The sequence below is a fragment of the Microtus oregoni genome, unplaced genomic scaffold, assembly GCF_018167655.1.
Source record: "Microtus oregoni isolate MIOR12 unplaced genomic scaffold, Mior012 000001F_ref0000356, whole genome shotgun sequence".
Classification (NCBI taxonomy): domain Eukaryota; kingdom Metazoa; phylum Chordata; class Mammalia; order Rodentia; family Cricetidae; genus Microtus; species Microtus oregoni.
This window is the reverse complement of record NW_024543060.1, coordinates 20,464,237-20,484,894: the sequence shown is the minus strand read 5'-3', so window position 1 is coordinate 20,484,894 and position 20,658 is coordinate 20,464,237.

The following is a 20,658-nucleotide window of genomic DNA, read 5'->3' as shown; positions in this document are numbered from 1 at the left end:
TACTATGTTACATAATTAAATTATGCAATACTGACACAACACTTTTACTGAGAAGCAAGGGTTTGCTTATATGGGTTCTCACTCACTTTGATAAATAAGTTTAGAATCAGACTTGGAAGATCAAGGATTATTTTATTAGAGTTTGTTTAAGGAACCAGAGAGCAAGCAAGCAAGCTATAAATCCTGTCAAATATTAATAGATGGAAGATGGAGAGGAGGAAAGAGACAACCTGCGTTTTGAGCAAATTAGACAGGTTTATCCAAGGAGGTCCAAAAAAGACTACATGGAGTGGAGGATATCCAGGAAATAACTAAGAACGTCAGCAAAATCATGCTTAGGATTTTTGACTTGACACAAAGAGATGAAAGGAGAAAGGAAACACAGAGAACACGTTTTTTTAGTTAGAATTCAGAAAAGCAGTCAGCTATAACAGCGAAGTTTTCTGAGATACTATATTGTGCATCAGTGGAGGGGCTTCTGGGACCTATAAGCACATCATCTCATTAAGGAGATAAATATTCTTCTCCTCTCAGCATGTCTTCAGGGGCCTCAACGTTCCCAAGATGAGTTTCAGACCACTTTATCTGCAAGGGCACTTGGAAGACAACATATTATTCTAATCTTTGGGCCACAGGAGAATGCGTGTTTCTAGTCAGACCCAGTAGCAGAACTCAGGTACCGTTCTTTTGACCCAAAGGAAGTTGCTTTCCTTTAATGAATATCTAGAAAACTTTGAAACTTCTACTATTTCATATGGCACTTTAAGGAGGGACAATTGTGATACTTCTCTTTCTAGAATTGTGAGGGAACTAGGACTTGGGTTTTAAAGCTTACTAGGAAGGATGGGTCCACCTTGAGTGACTTCCAATCTTCCTAATGCCTTAAGCTATCTCCCACATTCTCCTCAAGAACTGAGAACATAAAATTACTTGAAAATAGTCATTGAGTCCACAGGTTGCTTTTGGTTGAGATTCAGCACAGGAGTGTTTAGGGTCTGCACTGTTAACTGACTTTTGTCTCTGGGGAATGACTTAAGGGGACACAAATAAATGAAGTTAAATAACCACAGGAGTGCTTGAGTGCTCATCAACAGTAAATCAAAAGAAAAAAATTAAGATGGCAGATGTGTATACTAACTTTAAAGATTAATAGCATCACTATTATGATGAAAATGCTACAATCTATTTTCACCATGATGATTCAGAGACACAATTCAATCACTCTTCATCAAAATGATGGTGCTATCTGACACAGTCTGGGTCAATATCTGAAGATCTTGTAAGCATATGAGGCATTAGCAGGAGTCTTATGAATATACAGACAGTACTTTGTTTATTCATTGAAAACTCATGAATGATTTAGTCTAATTATAACATCTTACCTAGCATGTCAGTAACCCAGGGAACTCTTATATATCTTGGCTCATTATTTTCTTTTCAAAGTCTAATCTAGTTTTTAATCATTATTATTACCAATCATTTAACTCTTCAGTTGCACGTTCCTGCTGGGAGTTAAGTGAATGTACATGTAAAAAACTAACGATTTACTTTTTGTTGTCAAGGAAAGTTGAGGGTCTGGGCCTCTTCTCAGGGATTAATAGACTCCTCTTGGGGTCTATATCTTCTGTAGTCTTTCCTGACTGGCTGTGCCAATTGCTTGGATAAGTCACTTCATGCTGATCATGTGGTATCCTACAGAAGCAATAAACTCTTTAATTTTATGTTAACCCTTTCTCGGCAGAATGTGTGCTCGTTAGTGAATAAGATTCAGGTCTTTGTAGCTTTCTAATCAAGACAACACATAGCTTACAGGGGTGGTAAAGTTGTCTGAGAGGAGTCCTCTCATCTTCAGGATTCTGACTGAGAATGGTCGGAAAGGGATAAAACTGTTTGCTGTCCTCTTAGTCCTTTGATCTACAAAAGCACAAGCTTCTAAGTCTTTGATTTTTGAACCCAGAAAAAAAGAAACTCTGACTTTTCTTATGTTTTGTAACATGCTTGCAACATTTAGAAAAAGCACAGTCAGAAAGCAAACATATTTAAATAAATCTTAGTTTGACTTTTTTTTATTCTTTAAGCAAATTATTATGAACAATACTAAAAACAGACCAGTAACTTAAGAGAACTCCATTGCTTTCAATAGAAATTTGGTATCAATGTATTAAAACTTGACTTTAGAAATCTTTAATATATATTAAGAATCTTGCATATATCATATCTTAGTCCTTCCTTTTATGAAACTCTTAGTTTGGGTGTTTTGAAAATTAGTTAACCTTTTTTTTTGCTTTATTCTTCATTGGGAAAAATCTAGCTACCCTATCTTGAGATAAAATCTTACACAGAAATTCTTCTTTAAAACATTATCATCATTTTGGAATCCTTCTGACATTTCTTTCTCCTATTTACTGACTCCTTCTCATTTTATTTCAATTTTGCCATCAATATAGACATGTTAAAAATAACAAAGAAACTTCTAAGTATATTAAAAGATTGAATCTAAATTCAATAAAGGGCATAACATAAAATGAAAGTGAAAGACCCCAGATTAGCTGCTGTAATGCCATTTTGCAAAGCCTTCACACAAATAAATGTAAGTTCAAGGTAAAGTCAGTACCCCTAGGTGGTCAAACAGGATATCTGTGGTCAGATACCAGGCCTAGGAGGGGAACGAACAGTTCTGGGAAAAAACTACATGTACCCTAGATAGGGCCAAGTCTGTTATTATTATCAGACCTTCATGTCTCTGGGGAACTTGTCCCCTAAATGAACCCATCGCCACATTCAAACTGACCAATGAGATCCCTGTAACCATGCATTGCTTCTGTATGCCTGCTTTTGCTACCCTTTTCCTATAAAAAGACCTTCTCCCAGCCTGCAGGAGGGCAAGTCTTCCGAAAGGACTTTGCCGCCCACAGGTACCTATGCCCACCCAATAAACCTCTTGCTAATTGCAGCCAGTGGTGTCGACTGTTTCTTGGGTTAGGGGTCTCCTCCTGAGGGAAGGACCACACTGGGGGTCTTTCAAAAGAATTGTTTTAACATACATTGTAAAACTATAAGGATTTTATCTGATACAATAATTCAAGTCAAAGTTTTTGTAGGTTAGTAACTGCTGAGTCCAATAATGTCTAGCTGGACCCAGACTTTCTGCTCCTCCAACTTGCAGAGATTGCCCAGACAATTCTTATCATTTCCTTTGTTTTGATCTGGGAATGGAGATTGTGAAGAGACAAAAAAGACAGTCTTTCTTTGCTTTAAAATGTTATCAGAGAGTGAACACTTGATTTTGAAGAATCACCCTGTGATAAAGTTATATATTTCTGGAGTTTTCTGAAATTATAAGTACATGAGAGCTGACACTCATGATCAAAGCAGATTAAGCAAACAACCACATAGTTACCCATGACTTACGTTAAATCCTCTTTGGACAGACTTAGAGATAAATAACTGCTTGATACAACTGCTCTCAGTTAGTGTTTGATTGCAGATGGTAGCAGACAACCTGAAGAACTTTAAAAAAAATGAGTGCTCCTCTTTATATAAACAGATAATACTATGATTGATATTTGCTTCTATAGAAAAAAGTAACAGAGATAAAAAAGAAAAATCAGAGACACAAAACAGAGTCAGGGGGATAACCCACTGAATGCCTGCCGAGTCTGCCCATATTTGTATCTCATGAGTACTCGAATCCAAAAGAGGCATAGAAAGCAAACCTTCTTTACCATGATACAAACAAGGAACAAACAAAATTATTACAATCTTATTATTCAGAACACCAAGTAACCACACCCTAGATCAAGACATTCTGTTAGTAGCCACACCTTAAGTCAAACCTCCTGCCAATAACTTGGAAGGAGCATGAATAGGCCTGAACTGCCTCACCATTAGTCAAGGTGGAATAGATCCACTTCTGTAGGCTCTGACACATTGTAAGGTTTGTAAATTAAACAGAAGATAGACAAATATATATCTATATGATTAAAAGATATTAGGACAATTCCTGTTTTCATTTTGTCTTTCTCTTCGAAAATCTGATGACTTTCCTACCTCCACCTTCATTAATCATGAAGTACAATATGAAATAGTTGTTAAATAGACTTGCTTTGAATCTTGTGACCTTTAAGAATTATGCCTGCGATGGCCTGCCTGCACCTAGCAGGGTAGGCACTTTGTTTGTGATCTGCCCACCAGCATGGAGGCATGATCTCTCGGCGCCAGGAGAGCCAGGGTTGGGGTGAGTTTCTGGCCCTGCGGCGCCAGCCTGGGACGGGGAACTCAGAGGTTCCTTGGCCCCCTATCCTTCTTGGGCTCTCTGCAGGGCTTCTACATCCTGCATACCGCCTCTTTCTTCATAGCCCACCCAGCTTCCATCCAGAACCATCCCCACTTCGGCCGACTGCCCTCTTTCGGCACATAACATCACCCAGCCCAGCCTGTCTGGGCACTGGGTCCGAATCCTCGGGGCACCCAAGCGGGCAGGAGTTCCTTTGTTTCTATGGCCTGCCTGCACCAAGCAGGTAGGCGCTTTATTTGCAAGCTGCCCAACCAGCACGGAGACCTGATCTCTCGGCACCAGGAGAGCCAACGTTGGGGAGAGCCAGCATTGGGTAGGCAAGGAGACCTGATCCGGTAAAAGAAGATCCATAAGGGAGCATTTGGAAGAAGAGACGGGCAGACGCCAAGGCAAGAATTCACCCAACAAGCTGAAAAGCAACATGAAGCCACCAGAAACCAGCGACCACACAACGGGAGGACATGAACACCTTAATCAAGAAGAAGTAGAAAAGATTGACTTCATGAAAGTGATTGACGCCCTTAAACAGCATGTAAAAAATGCCCTTATAGAAATGGATGAGAAATATAACAGAAAGTTTGAAGAATTGAATAAATCAGTGAATGATACCCTAGAAAACCAAGGAAAAACAATCAAACAGATAATGGAAACAGTTCAAGACTTGAAAACTGAAATGAAGGCAAAGAAGAAAACACAGAGGGCTGGCTGGACATGGAAAATTTAAGTAAACAAACAGAGTCTACAGAAACAAGCATAACCAACAGAATACAAGAGTTAGAAGAAAGAATCTCAGATTCTGAAGATACCACAGAGAAAATAAACACACTGATCAAAGAAAACAGCAAGTCCAACAAACTCTCATCACAAAACATTCAGGAAATATGGGACACAATAAAAAGACCAAACCTAAGAATAATAGGAGTAGAAGAAGGGGAAGAAGTGCAGCTCAATGGTCCAGAAAATATATTTAATAAAATTATAGAAAAAACTTTCCCAACCTAAAGAAAGATATACCTATGAAGGTTCAAGAAGCATACAGAACACCGAATAGGCTGGATCAAAAAAAAATCCCCTCACCATATAATTATCAAAACACAAAGCATACAGAATAAGGAAAGAATATTAAGAGCTATAAAGGAAAAAGGCCAAATTACTTATAAAGGTAAACCTATCAGACTTACACCTGACTTCTCCATGGAAACCATGAAAGCCAGAAGGTCCTGGATAGATGTACTGCAGAAACTGAGAGACCATGGAAGCAAGCCCAGATTACTTTACCCAGCCAAGCTTTCGTTCACTATAAATGGCGAAAATAAAATTTTCCAGAATAAAAACAAATTTAAACAATACACAGCCACAAATCCAGCCTTACAGAAAGTAATAGAAGGAAAATCACTAACCAAGGAGTCCAACAATGACCACAATAACTCAGACATCTAGAGGCCCTTCACCAACACAAATCAAAGAAGGGAAACACACAAACTCTACGACTAAAAAAATGACCGGAGTTAACAACCACTGGTCATTAATATCATTTAATGTCAATAGACTCAACTCACCTATAAAAAGGCTCAGGCTAAGAGATTGGATACGAAAACAGGATCCAACATTCTGCTGTTTACAAGAAACACATATCAACCACAAAGACAGGAACCTACTCAGAGTAAAGGGCTGGGAAAAGGCCTATCAAGCAAATGGACCTAAGAAACAAGCAGGTGTGGCCATACTAATCTCTAACAAAGTTGACTTCAAACTTAAATCAATCAGAAGAGATGGAGAGGGGCATTTTATACTCATAACAGGAACAGTTCATCAGGATGAAGTCTCAATCCTGAACATCTATGCCCCTAATATAAAAGCACCCACGCACATAAAAGAAACATTGCTAAAACTCCAGGCAGCCATCAAACCGCACACACTAATAGTAGGAGACTTCAACACTCCTCTCTCACAAATGGACAGGTCAATCAGACAGAAACCTAACAGAGAAATAAGAGAATTAATGAGGTAATGAATCAAATGGACTTAACAGACATCTATACAACATTCCACCCAAATAGGAAAGAATATATGTTCTTCTCTGCAGCTCATGGAACCTTCTCAAAAATTGACCACATAGTCGGTAACAAAGCAAACATCCACAGTTACAAAAAAATATTAGTAACCACATGTGCCTTATCAGATCACCATGGATTAAAATTAGAATTCAACAACAATGCTACCCCCAGAAAGCCTACAAATTCATGGAAACTGAACAGTCAACTACTGAACCATACCTGGATTAAGGAAGAAATTAAGAAAGAAATTAAAGTCTTCTTGGAATTCAATGAAAATAAAGAAACAACATACTTAAACTTATGGGACACTATGAAAGCAGTCCTAAGAGGAAAGTTCATAGCACTAAGTGCCCACTTAAAGAAAACAGAGAAAGCTCACATTGGAGTCTTTACAGCCCACCTGAAAGCTCTAGAAAAAAGAGAAGCAGACTCACATAGGAGGAGTAGAAGACTGGAAATAATCAAACAGAGGGCTGAAATCAACAAAATAGAAACACAGAAAACAATACAAAGAATCAATGAAACAAAAAGCTGGTTCCTGGAGAAAATCAACAAGATTGACAAACCCCTCTCCAAACTAATCAAACGGCAGAGAGAGAATTTGCAAATTAATAAGGTCAGAAATGAAAAGGGGGACATAACCACAAACACAGAGGAAATTCAGAGAATCATTAGATCTTACTACAAAAGCCTATATGCCACAAAACTGGAAAATGTAAAGGAAATGGACACTTTTTTAGATAAATACCATATACCAAAGTTAAACCAGGACCAGGTGAACAATCTAAATAGACCTGTTAGTCGCGAAGAATTTGAAGAGGTTATCAAAAACCTCCCTACCAAAAAAAGCCCAGGACCAGATGGTTTCAATGCGGAATTCTACCAGAACTTCCAAGAAGACCTAATACCTATACTCCTTAATGTATTTCACAATATAGAAACAGAAGGGTCATTACCAAATTCCTTTTATGAAGCTACAGTTACTCTGATACCAAAACCGCACAAAGACTCAACCAAGAAAGAAAATTATAGACCAATCTCACTCATGAACATGGATGCAAAAATCCTCAACAAAATACTGGCCAACCGAATCCAAGAACACATTAGAAAAATTATACATTATGATCAAGTAGGCTTCATCCCAGAGATGCAGGGCTAGTTAAACATACAAAAATCTATCAATGTAATCCATCATATAAATAAACTGAAAGAAAAAAACCATATGATCATTTCATTAGATGCTGAAAAAGCATTTGACAAAATTCAACATCCCTTTATGATAAAAGTATTGGAGAGATTAGGGATACAAGGGTCATAGCTAAATATAATAAAAGCTATATGCAGCAAAACATCAGCTAACATCAAATTAAATGGAGAGAAACTTAAAGCCATCCCATTAAACTCAGGAACATGACAAGGCTGTCCACTCTTGCCATACCTCTTCAATATAGTGCTTGAAGTTCTAGCAATAGCAATAAGACAACATAAGGGGATCAAGGGGATTCGAATTGGAAAGGAAGAAGTTAAACTTTCGTTATTTGCAGATGATATGATAGTGTACATAAGCGACCCCAAAAACTCCACCAAAGAACTTTTACAACTGATAAACACCTTTAGTAATGTGGCAGGATACAAGATCAACTCCAAAAAATCAGTCGTCCTCTTATACACAAAGGATATGGAAGCAGAGAGGGAAATCAGAGAAGCTTCAACTTTCACGATAGCCACAAACAGCATAAAATATCTTGGGGTAACTATAACCAAGGAAGTGAAAGATCTATTTGACAAGAACTTCAAGGCATTGAAGAAAGAAACTGAGGAGTATACCAGAAAATGGAAGGACCTCCCTTGCTCTTGGATTGGGAGGATCAACATAGTAAAAATGGCAATTCTACCAAAGGCAATTTATAGATTCAATGCAATCCCCAGCAAGATCCCATCAAAATTCTTCACAGATCTGGAGAGGACAATAATCAACTTTATATTGAAAAACAAAAAACCCAGGATAGCCAAAACAATCCTATACAATAAAGGATCTTCTAGAGGCATTACCATCCCTGACTTCAAACTCTATTACAGAGCTACAGTGATGAAAACAGTGTGGTACTGGCATAAAAACAGAGAAGTCGACCAATGGAATCATATAAAAGACCCGAATTTTAACTCACAAACCTATGAACACCTCATTTTTGATAAAGGAGCCAAAAGGATACAATGGAAGAAAGAAAGCATCTTCAACAACTGTTGCTGGCATAACTGGATGTCAACCTGTAGAAGAATGAAAATAGACCCATATCAATCACCATGCACAAAACTCAAGTCCAAATGGATTAAAGACCTCACTGTCAGTCAGAACACATTGAACCTGATAGAAGAGAAAGTGGGAAGTACCCTACAGCAGATGGGCACAGGAGATCGCTTCCTATGTGTAACCCCAACAGCACAGACATTAAGGGCAACATTGAATAAATGGGACCTACTAAAACTGAGAAGCCTCTGTAAAGCAAAGGACACTGTCACTAAGACAAAATGGCAACCTACTGACTGGGAGAAGATCTTCACCAACCCCGCAACAGACAAAGGTCTGATCTCCAAAATATATAGAGAACTCAATAAACTAGACTTTAAAGTGCTAATTAACCCAATTAAAAAATGGGGCACTGAACTGAACAGAGAATTCTCAGCAGAGGAAGTTCAAATGGCCAAAAGACACTTAAGGTCATGCTCAACCTCCTTAGCGATCAGGGAAATGCAAATCAAAACAACTTTGAGATATCATCTTACACCTGTCAGAATGGCTAAAATAAAAAACTCCAATGATAGCCTTTGCTGGAGAGGCTGTGGAGGAAGGGGTACCCTCATCCATTGCTGGTGGGAATGCAATCTTGTGCAACCACTTTGGAAATCAGTGTTTCGGTTTCTCAGGAAATTCGGGATCAACCTACCCCTGGACCCAGCAATACCACTCCTGGGAATATACCCAAGAGATGCCCTATCATATGACAAGAGCATTTGTTCAACTATGTTCATAGCAGTATTATTTGTAATAGCCAGAACCTGGAAACAACCTAGATGCCCTTCAATGGAAGAATGGATGAAGAAAATGTGGAATATCTACACATTAGAGCACTATGCTGCGGTAAAAAAAAAATGACTTCTAAAATTTTGCATGCAAATGGATGGAAATAGAAAACACTATACTGAGTGAGGTAACCCAGACACAAAAAGATGAATATGGGATTTACTCACTCATAATTGGTTTCTAACCATAAACAAGGGTCACAGAGTTTACAATTGGTGATCCCAAAGAAGCTAAGTAAGAAAGTTGAACCAAAGGAAAAACATATAGTTGTCCTCTTGGCTTTGGGAAGTAGACAAAATTGCCGGGGAGAAAATTGGGATCTTGGGGGTGGGGTGGGATGGGGGTAAGGGGAGATGGGGAGAGAAAAGGGAGAAGGGGAGAATGGGGGGAACTTGGGGAAAAATGAGGATTGGGATAAAGGAAGGTTGGATAGGGGAGCAAGGAAGCACCATTCTTAGTTAAGGGTTGGCAAGAGACTTGAACCTAGAGTGGCTCCCAGGTGCCCAAGCCGAGGTCCCCAGTTAGTACCTTGGGCAGCTGAGGATAGGGAACCTGAAATGACCCTATCCTATAGCAATACTGACGAATATCTTGCATATCACCATAGAACCTTCATCTGGTTGGAGATAGAGACAGAGACCCACACTGGAGCACTGGACTGAGCTCCCAAGGTCCCAATTAGGAACAGAAGGAGGGAGAACATGAGCAAAGAAGTCGGGACCACGAGGGGTGCACCCACCCACTGAGACAGTGGAGCTGATCTTTTGCAGCTCACCAAGGCCAGCTGGACTGTGACTGAAAAAGCATGGGATCAATCTGGACTCTCTGAGCATGGCGAACAATGAGGGCTGATGAGAAGCCAAGGACAATGGCAAGGGGTTTTGGACCTACGTAATGTGCTGGCTTTGTGGGAGCCTAGCCAGTTTGGATGTTCACCTTCCTAGAAATGGAGGGAGGGGGGAGGACCTAGGACTTACCACAGGGCAGGGAACCCTGACAGCTCTTTGGACTGGAGAGGGAGGGGGAGAGGAGTGGGGGGAGGAGGAGAATGTTGGGAGGAGGGGCAGAAGGGTGGGAGGAGGGGGAGGGAAATGGGAGGCTGGGAGGAGGTGGAAACTTGGTTTTTTTTTTTCTCCTTTTCTCAATAAAAAAAAAAAAGTTAAAAAAAAGAGAATTATGCCTGCACTTTGTTTGGTTAGGTTTACCCTGTCTGTACTTGGAAGTTAAGACATGTACCAAATACTGACTCATACATTACAGCAAACTGAACCAGTCACTTTGATTGTATAACTCAGAAATGGCCAGAGCTCCTTTGATTGTTGAGCCATTTCTATTTTCCTTAGATGTTCACTTAAATTTTTTTCTTCTCAGTTCATATCATGCTCCTTAGTATGGATAATGAGAAAATCACAATATTGCTTAGGGTAGAATTCCTAATTCAGTTCAGACTGCTTGGATAATGAAAGCTATGTTATAATCTACTGCATCTGAGAGAGGGAATCAAACCTTTCACAGGGCATGTGAAGAGGGTGAAGCTCAAACCCTGCTAATCAATGCAGCTTGTAGGTTCCTACTCTGGCCTTACTCTGGTCTAGTAACAGTCCTAGCTGACTAAGTTTCAGAACTGTGGCACAGCTTGCTGTCCTAATGCCTAGTACATTTTTGACCCTTATTTCTAACCAACCAAGGAACTCAGAAATTGAGCAGTTCTTGTAAATGTTGATAATATGAGTCTTAATTTTTGTTGCTTACAAAATTAATCTCTCTTAATGTAACTTCTCATTAAATATTGATTCAGCTCTTAGATGTATTCTTATAAATAGTACAAACGTCATCCTCAAGACCAAGAAAATAAGAGAGAGAAAAAAGTTCCACACTGCTCTACCATTATTTATTTATATTTCTGTTTCCTGTGTCTCATATTCTTTAGAATACTTATCATAAATCCAGGTTGTATGTATAGAACATAGAATTAGATGCCTTATCTAAAGAGGGAACACATGCCTAACTTTGATGAAGTTGAAAGAAATCTAACTATAAACCAGGCAGAAAGAACAAAAATATCACTTGACTTTTAAGTTGCTGATATGGTAAATGCTCATTAAGAATGAGAAGGAACAGTAGACTATACAAGTATAAAGGGGTGGTGTTGTTGATTTGAAAGCAAAAGGGGAAATAGAGAATCTGAGAACATTTTAAGAAAATTCAGAAAGATCTGTGAGCTTGTATGTGGGTATAGCATTCAAGGTTCTCCGAAACAAAGTTATTCAAAACAGTAAATCCTGATGTCAAGTCTTAGCCTTGTGTGACACTTTCCCTCCTAGGAGAATTTACTGACTAAGACCTCATGTATTGCTAAGACTTTACCCTCTGGACCCTTTTCAGTTTCCATCAAGTACATAGAACTGAATAAAATTGAATAAGCATCTTGCTTCTTTTTCATTTCTTTCTGAGAAGCATACAGTGAAATAACCAGAATATCATCAACACATTCACAGAAAGATTTGTAATTCTTTCAATGCTACCTAGAGTTTCCTAGAACCTTTATTTTTGTTGATTTTCTTGTTCGTTAAATGATTCAATGGATGCAAGTTTAAAATAAAATTTAAAGTGTTTCTACATGGATTTATAAAAAGTAAAATGAATTCTGACACAATATTCATATAATAAAGTTCTTATATAGTAAAAATGCTATATAAGAAAATTACGTGATGATGAAGGTCTGTTAAGTGGGGGACAATTGAGAATGCTCTAAGAGGCAAATATTTCAACAGTAAGCTCAAACATCTATGTGAAATGTTTAAGAAGAATGAAGAGAACAGAAGGTAAAAAATAAAGATTAAGTATTTAAAAAAATCAAATGTAAAGAAATGGTAACATTTATCAATCAATAGAGAACAAGGTTTAGATCATAGTCTATGCCATTATTGTTTGTAAATATTTGTTGATGAGTTATATGATTTAAGTTAAAGCTATTTTATATTTGAACATTTGGTTTTAAATTTTTTTTTTTTTTTTTTTTTTTTTTGTTTTCCGAGACAGGGTTTCTCTGTAGCTTTGGTGCCGGTCCCGGAACTAGCTCTTGTAGACCAGGCTGGCCTCGAACTCACAGAGATCCACCTGCCTCTGCATCCCGAGTGCTGGGATTAAAGGCGTGCGCCATCACCGCCTGGCTTGGTTTTAAAATTTAAAGTGCAAAAAAGTCTTATCGTGAAAAATATATGTGTGTCTATTTGGCAGTGCTCACGCCTACTGAAAATACAAGCGTATTTAAAAGCATTTTCCAGAAATATTAGTAAAGAATATTTCCTAAAATTCATTATTCATCAGTAAATATTTTAGCTTATTATACATTTTACATATATCTTTCTGCTCCGTCTCTTGTATATGCATGTGCACACATAAACAGATAGTAAGATCATAAATAAATATTTGTCAGGAAGTCATGACATTTCTGTAGTTGAAGATAATTTTAAATTAAAATTTAAAAATATTATTTTATGTCTGAATGTTTTGCTTGAATGTCTCTCTATGCAGCATGTGCATACGTGGTGTGCACAGAGGTGAGAAGAGGGCACTGCATCCCTTGGAACTAGAATTACAGCAGTTACATGTCCCAGTGTGCGTGTCGTAAATTCAAGTTAAAACCTCTGAAAACTGAACCAATACTCTTAACCACTTAGCCATCTCTGCATCACCAATAAGCACATATACATTTTAATATGTTAAATGTATATATTTAACATATTAAAAATCTTTAGATAAAATTCTCAATACAAAATAAAATTTGGGTATTTGTGGGTCATCATATTTCATGACACATCATAATTTTGCATGGTGCGATTGTTGTAAGGGCTGATATGTGTTTTTCACATGTTTATCTTACCAAGTATATTCTCAAAATACATTTCAAAGTTTAATTATATACTGCACATAATAAACTTTCTGAGTATATTGATGTGTGATTATGCCTTTGGGATAAATGCTTGGAAATGAAGCCATTAAATTAAAATGTATGAATGACATAAAAATTTCAGTCCAAGCTTTCTTCTGTACTACAAATTTTCACAATGAAGGAGATATAAAATTGATTAAGCAATAACTATGTACTTTACAGTTTTTATTATAGCACAGACATGCTTGGATTTAGAAACTCTCAGGAGTTAACACTGTCAGCATGATTGCCTGAACAACATGCATTATATATTACAACCTTGCAAGATAATAGCTACTAAAATCCAGAGAATGGATATGAACTTACCTGCCAATGGCAATAATAATGTTGATAATCAGAAAAGACAAATCTGAATGGATTCTATGAATATATTCTATTGAATTATAGATTTTACTCTGTGATGCCTAGATATATGACACTAAGTTTTACATGCACTGTTTAGATAACTGGAGAAAATATTTATTTGCTATATGGTGTTTAAAATGAGATAGTATCATTTGGAAATAAATTAGAAACTAAATGTGCAAAAGTTTCTAATTCATAATCATGTTTACCCTTTTTTTTTGCTTTTGCATTACAAGATTTGGTCATGAGAATGTTCTTCAACTTTGGATTGCCTTATAACGAGCCCTGCGTCCATTTCCCAGCTGTCTACAGTTAGTATAGCCAACACACAGACAAACTAGCAGTAGGGAAGTAAGCCTCTTATCTTTTTTGTTTCTTTGAACATTTGAAAATATCAAATATCTAAAATACATCAGTGATCAAACTTTTCCAAATTGATTGAACAATTTTATTTTTTCTTTACATATATTGTGTATTGTCACTTACACTTTTGGACGTATATTATCTATTTATAAAATTAATACATTTTTTTCTTTTCAGTTGCTTCTTTCTAAATTGTATATATTTTCAGTAAATAATCTTATTAATTTTAAAATTATAACTGAATGACACATTATATGTTTAACATACCATAATGAGATGGTCCCCTCTCCTTCTTATCAGTTACAGCAAGTCATAATGCTTTTATAAAATGAACAACGGATTGATGTGACTTAGTCACTGTTATATTGCTATGAATAGACACCATGACCAAGACAACTCTTATCAAAGAATGTATTGAGTTAATGGTTAGCTTACAGTTACCAATGACTTTGGTAGTTTGAATGTAATTAACTCCTGTAATTTCACAGGGAGTGACACTCTTAGGAGGTATGGCTTTATGGGAGTGTGTATGACCCTTTTGGAGGGTGTGTGTGACTATGGAGGCAGACTTTGAGGTTTACAATGCTCAGGATAACACCCAGTGTCCCAGACCATTCCCTGTTTCCTGTAAGATATATGACTTTCAGCTACTTCTCCAGCACCATGTCTGCCTGTGTGCCAACATGTTCTCCATTTGATGTATGCGGAGACTGCTCATTCATTCCCTAGCCACCACACGCAAATGATCATACAGAACCTATACTAATTACAAGACTGTTTTCCAATGACTCAAACATATTTCTAGCTAGCTAGCTAGCTAGCTCTAATATCTTAAATTAACCCATTTCTATTAATCTGTGTATCACCTCAGTAAGTTTTCTGTGTCTTTCTCCTTCGGTATCTACATGGTGTCTCTCTGACTCCACCTACTCTTTCTATATATCTCTCTTCAGATTTCCCACCTGGCTTTATTTTGCTATGTGATGGGCCCAAATAGCTTTATCCAACAACCAATATAAGCAACATATATTCTGAAGAACATCCCACATCATCTTCCCTTTTCTTTAACTTTAACATAGTTGAATTACATACAACAAAATAGGTATCAGGCAAGAGGTACAGTTACAATATTGGTATCTAATTTATTTTTTATCATAACTAAGTAAAACTATAACTATCTGTCTTCAACTCTTCAAGACTGCAGAAGAATAGAATATTACCTAAGTAAACAGGAAGTACACTGTAAGCAAATTCCAAATTTCTGGAACTGACAAACATCTTGCTGCCTGAACAGTCACCCAACGTTATTCTGCAATATTGGGACATTTATCTTCAGCCTAAGGCCTATAATATCTGGCAGATTTCTCCATGTAGCAGGAAATATGGAAGACTGTTTTGCCTATATTGGCAGTTTCTCAGTCACTTTCTTCTGTGGCCTGCAGAATGTCTAGCAGACTCTTTCAGGAAGCAGGAACAATGAAGGATTATCTCACCTTCTTTTAGCAAGTTCAGCAGTCATTTTTCTGTGCATTCTGCATGTCTAATATATACAACATACCATCAAGCATCCAGGAAATAGAGGTTTCTTGCCCAAATGGCTAGCCTAATCACATTAAAGTCAAATTCCATAATGCATTTCTTCAATGCCCATCAATCTCTCAATCTCTCTGAAGCAATTGGTGCTATCAGAAGCAGACATGTCTCACTGTCAAGAAATGACTAAATGCTTAAAACATTTTAACTGCCATAGTCTGTAGGTCTTTGAAAGCTTTGTAGAATATCTATCCATCTGACTACAGTTTAACTATTATAGGTGGGTATTTGTTAATATGTATTTCTTAATTATATGTTACATTTTTAAATGAGCTACATAAATATAATACCTTAAAAAGAGCAGAAATATATATATATATATATATATATATATATATATATATATATATAGAGAGAGAGAGAGAGAGAGAGAGACAGTATAATAAATTGACCTTAAGTTTGTATCAAAGGATCAAAGTCCATACCAATGCAAAGTTTTTTTTCTATATTATATCCCAGTTTAAATATTTCTCCTATGAAATATCTTAAATCCTAAAGTTTATGAAATTTTAGGATTTGAGATATTTCATAGGAGAAGAATAATGGTATGTGGCCTACAGACTGGTACTGTGATATTTTGGTGATGAAAGTGGCTGGTTTTTACCCTTTTCTGAAATGTCTGCCTGAGGCCAAAGTGAAGAGTTTTGTATTAACTCCATTGACAGAGGAAGTCTCAAAAGAAGTTATGATAGATTCTGTTCTGTGGATATTAGTAGCAACTCTGATGAAGATTTATAATGAAAAGGAGCAAGCTCAGCAATGAAAAACACTTGAGGAGAAAAAGAACACCAGAAAGTAGAATGGAACTAAATCCTGTATTCAAGAAGATAATGGAGTAAGAACTGGAAAAAAGGGAGTGATGACCTCAGAAAAATATCCCGCACAGCTAAGTTTCTAACTTGTGAAAAAAAACTAAAGAAAAGCTTAGAGACAGTGACACTTGTGTATTTATACAAAAATTTAAGAGGCTAGCTTCAATGATAACCCTGGGATTACATTCAAAGGAAAATTCTAAACAAAACAAAGAAGGGAAACTGCATGAAGATGTAATTACGATTAGGGGGAAGTACAACATGAAAAACCTTTAAGAATTTATTTATTACTACAAGACAGGAGAGCAGCTAAGAAGAACTCTGAAAGTCTTGATGCTCAGTCACCCCCATATCAGTGTGCCCAAGATGACAAGCTTGGATTATTACTCTTTAAGTTTTACATCCCAGATTTTTATTGTGAGTAGAAAACTGCTACTTCATTTGTTCAATTTCTCCTTTTGGAGATAAAAAGTGTTTGTATTTTCCCACTGTATTGCCATCTTATAATAGGAACAGATCATTTACTTTTGTTAGTATGCACTCAAAGCAGCAAAAAATATTTACAGTATTTGTGGATAGTAAAGAGTCAAAAAGAAGTGACTTTTCACTGATCTTTTGATTTTTACAAGAACAAGTTAATGTTTTATGATTATTGATATGGATGAATATGTTTTGAATCATGAAATGTACTTGAACTTTCAGAAAAGGTGAACAACTCTAAATTTTGGATAATTTGTTTCTCAGAGTTTCCTTTGCTAGAATCTTTATCCCCATTGTTTTGGTTCTGGATCATTAAGCAGCATTGGGTATCCTTAAGAGGAAAGTTTCCTTTGAAGCTGTTAAGTCATGGATTCGTCAAGTTTGGGAGATATTAGTGGATCAAAATATTCCCTGGGAACCTAGATTAGGAATCAAGGTCTGGCCTGGCAAATCCTCAGTATTTTGTTTCTAGACTTGGCCTCTTTTTCAGTAAGATCAAATGTTATCTCTTCAAATACCTTCTTTGAGATAAAAATAACATCATTTCTTTATGAAGTACATACATCTGATCGTTTGCTATTACATTGCAAACAAACTGACTGGAAGTTTCACAAATCTATAGTCTGTTTATGTAATCCTTACATGAATCACAAACAATAAAAGAGAGTGTAGATTTAATAATACCTTTCTTTGAAGAGTAGATGTAGAAATCTAAAACAGTGAGAAGCTGCCATAATTCCAAGTATTGCAACAGGTATATTAATGTATAAGCTATAACAAATGCTGATATCTTCAAATTATTTTGAAGTGCTTCTTTATATAATGACAGCATTCCACTGAAATCCCATTGCTTACATATCAACTTAAATAAAATATGCATCATCATGCTAGAGTTGGTGATTAACTAAATCTCTTATTTCTTCAGTAATTGACAGGGATTAATTAGCATAACATCAATGCTTGATTACAAAAGATAAATAAGCAACCAGTCTTATTAGTAGATTCTAAGATAATTTAAGAGGCTTATAAAAGACAGGGTCAGGATACAGAGAATTGAAGGATAGTGTTATCCTTTAAATTAAAATTATTTGCTACAATGGCTTAGTACTTGCCTTCAACACTCTTTTAAATATCCAAATTCATTTATTCCAAATGTATCAGTACTGTGCTATAAATTTCTAATGACTGGGACTCCACATTCATGTTCTTTTGATAACTGCACTTTATCTTTACCATGAAAGTGCATCCAAAAGTTCTTTTATTTAAGTATATTTAAAAACAATTTAGGTTATACTTACATCAATTCCTTCTTTTTACTATCCACAAACCCATGGAAGCCAGCATCAGTCTGGCTCTTCCAATTCATAAACATTTTTATTTAATTATTAGTTCATGTGTGTTTGTATGCATGTGTGTGTACACACACACATATATACATATGCATATAGATATATAAAATGCATAAGTACAACATGGTCAGTATGTATAATATTACATATATCTGTTTGTGTTCAGTGTTGACCATTAGGTATTGCAGAATCTTGGAATCCCAGTTGTCCTTCAAGAATTTGTTTCAATTAAGAATTGATAGACAAGCAAGTTCTGGTCAATAAGCCTCAGGACAATACACAGTGGTTAAAAAATTAAATATTGGGAAATACTTCCTTATAGATTTGTATGTCTGTTTTTTCATTCTCATCTATCTCCAAAACTGCATATATGTCATGAACTTCTTGAAGTCCATTTGCTCTCCAGCCACACAATATCCATGGGCAGTAGCACAATATATACAGAGGATATGTTTAGAGGAAAAAAGAATAGAAATAAGATTAGTTATTGATAGAAATATTGAACTGTGAAACATTTTTCAGGCTTTGATGCTTAAAAAACTGAAGCTGGGTGTGGTAGCACATGCCTAAAATGTCAACACTTAGGAGGGTAAAATTCTACAGATTGCATGCCAGTCTGGGACACATGTCCCCATGTTTAAACAGATAAACAAAGAAAAAAAGAAAAAGGAAAAGGAAAAGATAATGAGAATGAGAAATAAACAACAAAAAAAAATTAAGTAACCTCTCTTTGTGGTATGAGCACTAATTTCCTTATATGGTTAGATTCCCTCTAATCTGAATTCTCTATTTTTCCATTCCTAATATTCCTAATAGTAAAATCAACACAAAGTGTTGAATAAATAGTGAAAGGAAGAAATTTTGCAGAAAGAGAAAGAGACAGAAAAAAACAAGTAAGATAGGGAAAATCTTATTTGGTGTGTTAAAGTTGTCTATTAACTGTTAATATACTACAATTAGTGCAGGGCTTCCCTCTGCTGCCTCACAACCAAGTCTGTTTCCAGGACCCTCAGTTCATAGCACTTGCTTCCTCCTCTTTTATTTTCTTTCTTTTTTTAAATAATCATATTTTACATACTAGTCCTCAGTAGTCCGTCTCCTTCCTGATATCTTTCCACTTCTCCCACCTTCTCCCCACACCTCACCTCCCATCCACTCCTCAGAGAAGGTGACACCTCCTATGGGAAGTCAACAAAGTCTGTCATTATCACTTGAGGCAGGACCAAGGTCCCAAACCCGGGATCCAGGCTGAGCATGGTATCTTTACATAGGGAATGAGCTCCAAAGAGCTAGATCTTACACTAGAGATAAATACCGGTTGTACTGCTATTAGCCCCACACACTGCCCAGGCCACACTGTCATCCACATAGAGAGGGCATAGTTCAGTCTAATGCTAGTTCCCCAGCTGTTAGTCTGGGATCAGTGAGCTCACACTAGCTCGAGTCAGCTGTTTCTATGGGTATTTCCATTATGGTCTTTGCCCTTTTCCTTGTAATATCACTCCTCCCTATGACAGAACTCCAGGATTTCAGACCAGTAGACAGCTGTGAATCTCTGCATCTGTTTCCATCAGTTACAGGATCAACGTTTGAAGGCGTAAGTCACAAACAATGCCACACCAATTTGGGATTATGATTAATAGGGTGGTATTTATTTAAAGGGGAAAAAACTTACAGATCACTGTCCCAGGCAACAGCCCTCTACGCAACCAGGAAAGGAGTCTAGTCGCGGGCGGAGCAGGAAGTGAAGAGAGAGAGGAGAGGGAAGTGGCCGCTTTTTTAAAGGGAGAGAAACCACGCCCCAATGGGCTGGTACCTCAGCGGTGATAGGCTGGAGGAGTGGGAGGACCTCCCGCAACAAATGTTCTATGATAACAATTATTAGTCATCAATCTGATTACAGAGAAAGTACAGATTAGGTAACCTCTCCACTACTGCTTAGATTCTTAGCTGGGATCATCCTAGTAGTTTTCTGTTAATTTCCCTAGTGCTTGTTTTCTCACTAACCACACATTAATCTGTGTATCACCTCAAGACTGTGGTATGTAAAAAAAAACTCATGGCTCCCTCATTCAAGGTTTTCAAGGTAACTCTTTCCACCTCTCTTAATTGATATCTGACAACTGAAAATGTCTCTAGTTTGGCAGCAAGGCATAGTACCCTCATTATTCTTGAACTTTATTTTTAATGACATCATACTACAGCAAATATTCATTGCCATTCATGTACTTTCTAATCTCTTTAAAAAGAAACTAGGGTCTCCCAGGTAAGAAAAAAGGTCTGTTGAGGTTGGGTGGAGTGTGTTGGGAGCCAAAGTCATTCAGA